The sequence below is a fragment of the Fragaria vesca genome, linkage group LG4 (genome assembly GCF_000184155.1).
Source record: "Fragaria vesca subsp. vesca linkage group LG4, FraVesHawaii_1.0, whole genome shotgun sequence".
In the NCBI taxonomy this organism is placed as follows: domain Eukaryota; kingdom Viridiplantae; phylum Streptophyta; class Magnoliopsida; order Rosales; family Rosaceae; genus Fragaria; species Fragaria vesca.
In genome coordinates, this window is record NC_020494.1 from 1,395,178 (window position 1) to 1,406,740 (window position 11,563).

Sequence of the window (11,563 nt, forward strand, 5' to 3'; positions counted from 1 at the left end):
GAGAGAGAGAGAGAGAAAATGAGTTGGGCCTTTTTACCCCATTTTTGACCCGGTCCACCATTTAAAATCCCACTCCAACAATAAAACACCTCCAAAAATAATACCTACTAAAACAATTAACCTCTCTTTACCAAATAAAGTCTACTCTTTTTATCTAATAACTTTTTCATGCTAACTCCGATTTTAACGTTTAGCATGTCTACGAACTCGTATTAAGAAAGTTTTCCCAAATTCCAAACGAAAGAAAAAGTCAACTTTTAAAGTCTTAAATAGTAAACGGTTACTTAAAACAGTAAAAGGTCAAAGTAACCCAAAAGTAAATAACCGCAAATTGACTTGAGAACCGGGATGTGACAACTTTTTGGTGTCTAAAGCATTTTCTACCTGAACACATAGTTATCTCAATTCATCGATAGCTTCACTCATCAGACGGCCACATTGTCGTTGGCCGATATATTTTCTCCACTCATCAAACGATGGAAGAAGAAAAAACATGGTATGTACGAAAATTATAATTGGCCAAATCTACCCGTAAACTGATTATTCTTATTATTTGGTGCATGAAATAGATGTTTTATCTCGTATTTAAAAAGGTTTATTCGTTTGGTTAATGAATTTTAGGGAGAGCTTCCAATGAGGACCTTATAATGAGGACCAAGTGAGGACTTTGAAATGAATGGTTGGATAAAATGCACATGGGAATTAGAAAATATCAATTAAAAGTCAAAACCTTGATCCAACCGTTCATTTGAAAGTCCTCACTTGATCCTCATTATAAGGTCCTCATTAGAAGCTCTCCCATGAATTTTATTGGTTACTATTTTAAGATGTGATATAGCTTCCACAATTAAACGTAGCCTTCCTTTCCCTGTTGTTGATTTCACAACCAAGCAATTTCCCGCTCGGTCGATCGGTCTGTTTCCGCCGCGTCATTTTCACATTTTTCCCAACCACCACATATCTGTAAAACCTTACGGAAAATAAAAACATTCACCTTTCTGTAACCAACCTACTCGCCATCGTCAACCCTCCTATAAACAAACCAGAGCCTACAGAGCAATCAGAGCTCACACATTTCCTCGTATAACCAACTATATGGCCGGCCAAAACCCTAAATAACCCTCAACTCAGTATCACCACCATGTCGCCGCCATGGCCTTCCCTTTCGGCACCCATGCAGGCCCTCTTCTAAGCCTCGTTCTTCGGCTCGCTGCCGCTAAACCCGACACAATCTTCTCCTTCATCACAACTTCTAAAGCCAACAGCTCCCTCTTCTCTCAAACCTCCAAGGCCTCCGCCTTCCTTAACGTTAAGGCCTACGACGTCCCCGATGGGTTACCAGAGGGTTTCGTGCTCTCCGGCCACTCGGAGCAGCTTATTGGCTTCTTTCTCAAACCGACCAACTTTAGGATTGTGATGAAGGAGGCTGAGGCGGGCTCCGGGCTTAAGATAGGGTGTCAGGTGACGGAATCTTTGCCGGAGATATGGCGGAGGAGATGAAGCTTCCCTGGGTTCCACTTTTGGACGGCTGGATCTCGTTCCCTTCTTGTTCATGGTGCCACAGACTTGATACGACAAAGGGTACTTGGAACCGGTGGTAAGGATCAATTTGCTAATTAATCTATAGTAGGCCTAATTATGGCTCAAATTAGAGTCCTTTGCGTACTTGATACTTGATTTCTATATATAGTCATGCTAATGATTTCTTACTTAGTTTCCTTCTATGTCCCATTCATCAATCCTTCGTGCTTAGAGTTTGACGACGAATGGTTTATGTTTAAAACAAGTATTATATACCTCACAAAGAATTATAAACCACCAACGTACGTACGTTGGTCTCCGACAGTCGACGAAGCTAGAGTATACCACATTGGTGTAAGATATATTCAATGGACACTTAGATATCACTATGTAAACTTCACCTTTTCTTGGTATGACACTGACTGAATTAGATATTGTAGTACATTATGGAACTTAAATGTTTGGTGAGCATGAAATTCAGGCATTTACAAAAGTATAGCCTTACCATTGGTCCTTCTCATCATTACATGCAAAATTATTTTTGTTTCAGGAAATGCAGTGAAAACCCTTGAGTTCCTTCCTGGATTTTCTAAACTTGAGGTTGTTGATTTACTTGAGGGAGTCGTATTAGGGAATTTGGAGTCACCAATATCATCCCTGTTACACAAGATGGGACAAGAGCTGCCAAAGGCGGCAGCGGTTGCCATTAACTCATTCGAAGAAGCAGAACCGGACATGGTGAACGAGCTCAAATCAAGATTCAAGAAGTTTCTCAATGTTGGACCCTTCAATCTTGCATCGGCGTCGCCGCCATTGCTCGAGGACGACAGCGGTTGCTTGGAGTGGTTGGACAAGCATAAGCCTGCATCTGTGGTATATATTAGCTTTGGAAGTGTGGTGAGTCCACCACCTCATGAGCTACCAACATTTGCAGAAGCCTTGGCTGAAAGTGGGTTCCCATTTATTTGGTCATTTAGGGGCAACCCAGATGAGATATTGCCCAATGGGTGTGACAAGAGTAGCCTAAATGGGAAAATAGTTTCATGGGCACCGCAGGTACAAATTTTAGAGCATGCTGCGGTTGGAGTTTTTCTGACACATTGCGGGTGGAACTCCATTTTGGAGAGTATAGTTGGTGGTGTGCCTATGATGCCCTATGATATGCCGGCCATTTTTTGGGGATCAAAACCTGAACATGAAGACTGTGGAGGTTGTTTGGGGGATTGGTGTGGGAATTGAGGGAGGGTCCCTTACAAAACAAGGAGCAATTAAGGCCTTGGAACTAATTTTGAGGGGTGAAGCAGGAAATGAAATGAGAGAAAAAATAAAAGTTCAAAGAAGTCTAGCGCGATCTGCAGTTGAAGGTAATGGTAGCTCTTCCAAAGCTTTTAATAGTTTGGTGAACATATAGTCACCAAGCATGAAGAAGTTTGATAAAACAGGGTGAATCGTGTTTCCTTTTTTTTTTTTCTTTTTTTTTTTTTCCAATGCAAAACTTCGGTTTCGAGGTGAAAATTAATTTGGAACATGTATTAAAAAAAAGAAAAAAAAGAAAAGAAAAGATTGAAATAAAGAATCGTTCAGATGAAGATGGACACCATGTCATGACAATGAGTGTGTTGAAGGATGAGTGTGCATTAAGAAAAGAACTTGCTTTATAATTGATTGCTAGCTTATGCAACTAAAGCTATTTATTTGAGTTGGGCATCCGTTCTTCTCTAAGGTTTCTTGCCACTTTCGTAAGTGTTTTTTGTTGTGCTTAAAACACCAAGAAGACACACCAGTACTTACAAAATTCACACAATAGCAGCAAATGCAAAGTATTCAACTATAATCAGTTAAGTACCAAACAAAACACAGCAATGTATGAAAAGAAACAACACACAACACTTTTCCCAGTTCAGCAATTAGCCTACATCTGGGGAGCAGATGGAACTACTCAACTTTCACTATCAAAGAGAATGATGATTTTACAGTTCTATCACTCTACACAAACAACAGAGAAGCACACAGCTTTTAATACTCCTCTATTTTCTCTCAAACAAAACTGCTGCAGTTATGCAGTTTTTCTTAACTACATATTGAGCAGTTATCACCCAACTCAAAACACCAAATAACCTCTACATATGGTTATTACATCTCTGTCCATTTAAAGACAGCAAACAACTACTTTGCTCCATACAAGGTTGAGTCAAAAAACAACATTTTTATATGTGTTTTTTGAATGAAAGTACTACTGATTTTATTTCAACACACATTAAGTTGGAGGATTACTATAATATTGATAAACATCAACAACACATATTGGTGGATCGGTATTCCAAACCTACACATGTTGGTGGATCGGTATTCCAAACCTGTTGATGGATCGACTCAAACCCTATATATGTTCTCATGTTCTTGAAGGAAAGATAATTCTAACATTCTGCAAAAGCTTTGAAAAGGGATGAAGATTTCGTTTATAATACTACTAAGCTCACTGATATTTCCAAGAGCTGGTTGACATCATGCGCTGCTTCAAGACAACAAGTTTCAACTTCAAGATTAATTGCTTAACTCATGGCCTTGACAAAATTGAGCCCATCTTATTACCATAATATTTAGCTCCACCTGTTTGGCTAATGATACATGCTGCACTGACTTGCAACATATATGCTCTAATGCCAAGGATACTTCAATTCATCATACTATATTGTTGAGAAAAATAATATAATGAAAGTAACTACTCAAATCATACAAATCACAAATATGCAAAGAAGTAAAAGATCGAGAAAATGGAACACCGGATATAATGTGGTTCAGCGATGTGTCTACGCCCACGGGGCAGCAACAACAAGAACGTACCTTCACTATAAGAATAATGGGTACAAAGAGATACACAACTTCAAGAACACCACTGATGGAAACCCTCTCTCTCACACTTGTTTTGCTACAAACTACTACACTCAACTTTGAGTGGACACTCTTCACTCTCTAGATGATTAGAATGAATGAGATTCTTGAGATGAGATGATGGGAATGAGCAAATGACCTCTCCTTATATAGGCTTAAGGAGGAACCCTCTAGATCACTCATTAGTGCTCTCATGACATTTAATGGTGCATCATAAATCTTCTATAACTTATGACTTTATGTCTTCACCATAACTCCAAAACTATCCATATATACTTTGTGTAACTTAAGAGTTAATATCTTGTCTAACTTAAGAGCTACTAACTCGTGAAACCTTTCACATTACCAACTCATGAATCTTTCACATTTCTTGTTATGAGTTTCTTTATATAAGTTATTGGTCTGAACATTTCAACATATATATATAAATACTACTGGAAAAAAGAACCTAGGCAACGAAATTATATTAATTTCGTAGCCTAAGTGGGACTTAGACGACGGAAAACAGTTTCGTAGCCTAAGAAAGACTTAGGCGACGAAAATGTATTCTGTGGTCTAAGAATCTCTTAGACGACGGAAATATATACTTAGGCGACGAAATTATTTTTTAAAAAAATAAAAATAAAAATAAATTACTTAGGCGACGGAAATGTATTCCTTGGTCTAAGAATCGCTTAAACGACGGAAAAATTTACTTAGGCGACGAAATTATTATTTTTAAAAATAAAAAAATAATAATTAATTACTTACGCGACGAAAGTATAACTTTTCGTCGCCTAACTACCGAAATTTTTAGCGGCAACATTTCCGCCAAAACATTTCACGAAAACTCAAACCAAAAATTTTAAAAATTTTATTTTCTTTTTAACTTAAACTCTACCCTCACTCTCCTAAAAAAGCTCCACCCTCACCCAAAAAATTAACTCTCTCACTCTCCCTTCATACCATCCCTCTCCTCTTCTCGAGGCCTCACTCTCTTTAACTCCGTCTGCCGTCGTCATCTCCGGCGTAGCGTTGCCGGTTCCGGCTGCCGCACGCCACAAGATCACCACCAAAACGTCCACTTTTCCCTCCTCTACCTCCTCATACTCACCAGGTCGACATGTATCCACTCTCCAAGGAGATCAAAGCCGAGGTAGCACGGCGGAGTTCGCCGATTTCAGGGGAGCTTGGGCAACGACAGCAACTTCGGTGAGTAGGGTTTCTTTCCTCTTCTCTTCTTCTTCCGGTCCATGTCTTTAATATTTGGATTGGAGCCCTAATGTGAAAATCCCCTTTTCTACCATTTTTCTAGGTTTGTTGAGGTCGTTTTTCGGCGAGGCTTCTGGTGAGACCAGACGAGGACACACGGGTCAATGACGCCGTCGTCGGCGGCGGCGGCGGCTCCCGGGTCGGCCCGGTCGGGGGCGAGCGAGGACTGACAGCCGAGAGTGAAGCGGGCCGTGGCGGTCCATTCGGGTTCGGAGCTTACAGAGTAGAGGGAGAGAAATAGGTAAGGTTGGTTTGGATAGGAATAAATCAAAGGTGGTTGATTTGAGGAAGAGACTAGGACTGATTCATGATCGGGCCATATTTTCGTGCTGGGATTTGCCTGATCTGTGCTAGGATTTGCCGGATCGGTGGTGGTATTTGGGGCAGAGGCCGCTGCGGCGGTGATGTCAATTTTTATTTTTTATTTTTTCAAACTTAGCGATGGAATCCAATAATTCCGTCGCCTAGGGGAAAAATAATTTTTTTTGTCATTAAACAATATCCATCGCCTAAGTGCTTAGGAGACGAAAAAATTCCATCGCCTAAGTACTTAGGAGACGGAAAAAATTCCGTCGCCTAAGTAATTCTTAGTCGACGAAACTTAATTTTTCGTCGCCCTAACACTTACCTCACATCACTTAGGCGACGGATCTTAGGCGACAGATATTTCGTCGTCTAAGTACTTAAGAGATGAATTTTGTTACTTAGGAGACGAAACTATTCCGTCTCCTAAGTGACTTTTTCCAATAGTACAAATGAATAATTCTCATAATTAAAGGATACCCTAATAAATAAGTATCCAAATTAGATGCGCAGACATTTTTTTTTGTTTTATTACGCACAAGAATCTTATGATCCAATCCACACTCATAGTTATTGAGAATCACCATTTTAGGGCATATTAAACTAAATGACTCTAGACTACTTGGAAGTCATTCAACTAAAAGGCCTCTACCAAAGAAAATTCACTCCGGCTTCTCCGGAGTTGAGAATACCGAAACCCTAGTTTCATGTGCAAGGCAGTGGCAACGCTTGTTTCCAGGGACGGAACTAGGATTGGAAAATAGGGTAGGCTAATTTTCTTTAGTGTTTCATGTATTGGGTGAAGCCAATTTTTTGTTTTGTTTTTGGGGTCTCCATAAAACTTCCACTATAGATGTCAGGACTCACCCCAAATTTCACCTTGAAACCCGAGGTAAATTCTGCGGGGTCCACCTTTAAGGAAAATTAACCGAAAATTCGGCATAATCTTCCTTGAAAATGGACAACCCTTACCTGAAAAATCCAACTTAACACTTCTATAAACAAACATCCATCCTCAACACCTGGAGCCTTCCTGCTCCCCAAGTTCATCACATCTCCCAATATAACAATTACTCAACTAAACTAAATCCACAACCAACAATAACCAAAATTAATTCACTAACTGGTTATCAGAGCATATCTAAAGTTAAACGAAAAACAATGACTAAAGAATAAGCGGAAGCAGCCTCTGACTATGCCTCGACTCCATGTACACTCGACCTCAAATAACTTAGCCTGCAAACTGGGCATTTAAAACCAAATGGCCCAGGGGAAAGTAATTTTAAAACGTTAGAGTGAGTGGACAAAAAAAATAATTGAAATAATTTAACAATACGCAATTTAATCTTTTCCACATTTCAACTTTAAAAGCTTTTAACTGCACGCAATTTTGATAAATCAAATAGCTTAAATCGAGAAACCCATATGAATGGACAAACCAGCCCCGCTGGTTAATAAAATAAAGAAATCTCGTAAGAAGAGATAAACCAGCCCCGCTGGTTAATCAAATAAATTACTGAGAAGAATAAAATAAGGGGAAGAGTTATCACCATGTAAAAAGAGCCTCCCAAGCTATAATAGCGTTCCACGCTAAGCGCTCTACTCACCTATAGTGAGTAGCCACTAATAATGGCTAGCTAACAAATAAATATAAATACCGATTGGTTGCCTCCCAAGCTATAATAGCGTCCCACGCTAAGCGCTCTACTCACCTATGGTGAGTAGCCGCTAATAATGGTTAGCTAGCAGTAATCAATATAAGCGACCCTATATTATGGTGACTAAAAAAAAAACACGAAAACACTTAAATCCATTAATCTTCCCCAAGATCATATGAATGGTACGGTTCCCAACCGTACTTGAAAATCATCATAAGAAATTATAATAAACTCAATGACGTGTCTCACACGTTAAAATATTCTCAAAACCATATTATAAGCGAGATTTAATTAACCAGTAAAAATCATAATTAATATCTCAAACCAAAATACTCACTAAAACATTCTCAAGGTCAAGATCGATATTCCACCAATAATTTTGAAAATTAAAAATAGCAAACTACCGAAAATCCCATTTTCGGAAATCTTTTAAAATCTCAAAGTCCACCAATAAAACCTTATTAAAGAAATCCGGAATTTATAAAAATATCCACACTCAAATATCAAATTAATAATCCGAGCTCAAATCCATAAATCTTGACCAACAATTAATCCATGCTTCAAACTTAAATAATTTCCAAAATCATCACATAAGCCAAAATTATAATAGAAGCTCGGAAAATAAAATAATAACTTATAGAATCTTGCATGCATATTTATTTAAAACCAAAATGTCCACTCACCAATTTAGGCATAAGCCCGACGATATCCGCATTACCACTCAAGCGAGGTTCCCTTCACATCCTGGCACAACAACCATGCTTAGAACCAAACTTCAATTCCAGAAAATAAATACATAAATAAAAACATCTAACTCTCTTCCGATTAACCCACTACTCTTATTCAGGTTAAACTCACTGGATCCACATCAAACTTCACCACAACCTTAATTCATCAATTCTAACATTCTAGACTAAATACCAAGGAAATTCAACGGCCATATTTTTCATTCTAACAACCGGCAAAATCCTTAATCTTTGAAAAATCTCAAACCTTATCAAAACTCTAAAAATTCCAAACTTTACTTCATTAAACTCCTCTCATAAAAACAAACTCAAAAACATGAAAAGCTACCCCTAAGGGGCAGCGCCGCCGCCTGCTCCTCCGGTAGCGGCGGCCAGCAGTTGAACTTCGGCGACGTCCAACGCCTCCCAAATTTTAACAGAATAATCCTCTCATCATGCACAACAACTTTCATAAGCACTTAGTCCAATTCTAAGGCTAACTAGGGTAATCGAACCAAAACATCCATAAATCCCTAGAACTTGAATTAAACATCTCTCTTTACCAAGATCGAATTAATTCGATTCCTTTTGAGGGATCACTAACCTTGATAAGAGCTACAAGATGAGCTAAAAATCACTAGCTATGGTAGCCGGAGGTGGGAGCTCCGGCGAAGGAGCAGTCGGGACTTTAGAGGAGTTCTCCTCTCGTCCGGCGGCGTCACCGGCTTGGACACCAGCCCAGGAAGGTAGGGCAGGTGACGGGAGTCCGAACTGGGGTGGTCCGGCAGTCCTTGGTGGCCGGACGGCGGCGGGCGGAGCTGAAGAGAGAGAGAGAGAGAGACAGAGAGAGAGAGAGTGTGGGTGTTGGGCTTCACAAAACAACTAAAAATTTACCCGGTCCATCACTTCAAACACCCACAAAAATAAAGCCTAACAAAAATTTACCCATTTACCAACTAATGTTTAGCCTTTTTATCTGACAACTTTTACATGCTATCTCTGATTTAAGCGTGCCACGTGTCTACGAACTCCGCTTAACGTCCTCCACGACTTTTATGAAGAAAGTTTTCCCAAAATAATTTTCTTACAAAAAGTCAACTCTAGAGTCCTTAAATAGTAAACGGTTACTCAACTCAGTAAAAAGTCAAAGTAACCTAAAAGTCAATAACCGTAAATTAACTTAAGAACCGGGATGTGACAATAGATACACCATACATCATAGTATAAAAGATCTAGTTACAAATAAAAATTATTAACACAACAAATTTCAACCCTACTTATACATATGTGAGTCCTTTAGAAAATAACCAATATGTATATATACCAAACACCAATTAAGATCAATGATTAGGCAAAGTCACAATCTTTTTCTCTACACCAGCATATATATATATATATATTAATGATCACCAATGATTTTTTTTTTTATGGGTGATAAAACTACATATATATGGTAATGTTTTTGTCTCAAAAAAATGAGGTGGGCTCCAACATATACCAACCCACCTTTAGATCCATGCCTGCTTGCTTCGATCTCGGCTTCCGGCATTGCTCTCTTTGGGTGAGGCTGATTTGTGCGGCGCGTAGGAGGTTATTCCGGCTGTGTCTAGTGAAGGCGTGTTGGTGTGGAGAGAGTGCAAATCTCAACAAGCTAGGGTCAAAGCGGCGAGTGGTGGTCTGCTACAAAGGCTTCCTCCTCGGGTGTAGCTGGGGTGAACGCAAAAGGTATCATCTTCGGAGGAGGTTTAGGGTTACTCCAAGTTTCTGAGGCCGTTTCGCAGCAAAGGTTGTGGGCGGCGGAGAAGTTTGTCCAAGTTTCTGAGGCCGTTCCGTAGCGGCATCATGGTCCTTCGACCAAGCAAGCCACCGGACCTTTCATGGCGGTCAGGACTGTATGGGTGAACGAGGGTGGGTGACGGGCCACTGGGCTAGGCTGCTATGTTTGGGATTAAGGGGGAGAAGGATCCCTTCTGAACCCTAGCTAGTTTGTCTTATCCCACTTCTCAATGATGAAAGTTACACCGTTGTAGGTCTTAGGCCTGATTCGTGATGTGTTGTAAGATTTACTAGGGCTAGGAAGGTTCATTGCTTTCTAGTTGTTCATATCCATCTTTTGGATGTAGTTTTGAGGTTGTTTTTCAATTCTTAGATGTAGCTCGTATTTAGTTTTTTAGCTATGTTGTTGTATGGTCTTCGGACTATTCAAGCACACCTTTTGGTCGTCATGATCTATGATCAATGGAACTTTCTCATTTCCCCTTAAAAAAAAAAAAAAAAATAGATGTTGAATTACATCCATTCTAACATAATATTCTACATGAAGAGCCTTAACTAAATGATTCACCTTTCAAAGCAAAAGTAAATTAAACATCGATGACCAAATTAAAAGACCTCTTTGATGAAGGATAAAGTGTAGAGACAAAGAGATAACAAGAGAATCATCATCTTATTCATTGATAGGAGCCTTTTATATAGGGAATTACACAATACCAATATGGTAAGGATATGAATACATAGATCTAGTCTAACTACATATCCTATTGGCATAAGGCCAAGGCACACATAGAGAATATCCTAGAACACTCCCCCCTTGTGCCGCGCGCTGATATGCCGATGGTGCTGATCTGTTGCCTCGTCAAAAACCTCGTCAAGTTACAAAAACCCTGTGGGAGAAAAACTGAACCTTGATCGTAGGAGAAAAAGAGTACAACGCACCCTTCACATTTGATAGTGACATGTATGTATGTATGTGCTAGACTCCCCCTGAAGTTCGCACCTCCCCATGATCTTTACATCAATCATAGGGCTCTTCCTGATTCTTACTAATCACGGAAGTTTCAACAACTTAGCATGTCAATGCTTTTTAACATGTCTTCAAATGTGGCATTGGGCAATGATTAACTAAATCATGCCGTATTATCCTCAAATGATCTTTTACACTTAGATCTTGAGGAGAAGGTCGCTTGTGAACTCAAAACATAAGTTCGTGCAGCAAATCAGATTTCCGCGCAGCATGACCTTCAATTACTAGAACAGTCGTAACTTCCTCTAGGAAATACATATGAACGAACCGTAAACGGTTTTGGAAACTAGACTCATTTAGCTTTCCAACCGTATATTACACACGTTCTGGTTCCTCAGGAGCTATTCACAACATTCCGTCGAAGTTGACTGTTTTGCTAAAATCAGATTCTCGGACAGATTAGTCCTACT

The 11,563-nt window shown here is 39.5% G+C and overlaps 1 pseudogene; it reads left to right on the plus strand.

Annotated features, from left to right (window-relative positions):
• Positions 1–1,095: 1,095 nt before the first annotated feature.
• On the plus strand, positions 1,096–2,955 carry LOC101292589 (annotated as a pseudogene).
• The last annotated feature ends 8,608 nt before the right edge of the window (positions 2,956–11,563 follow it).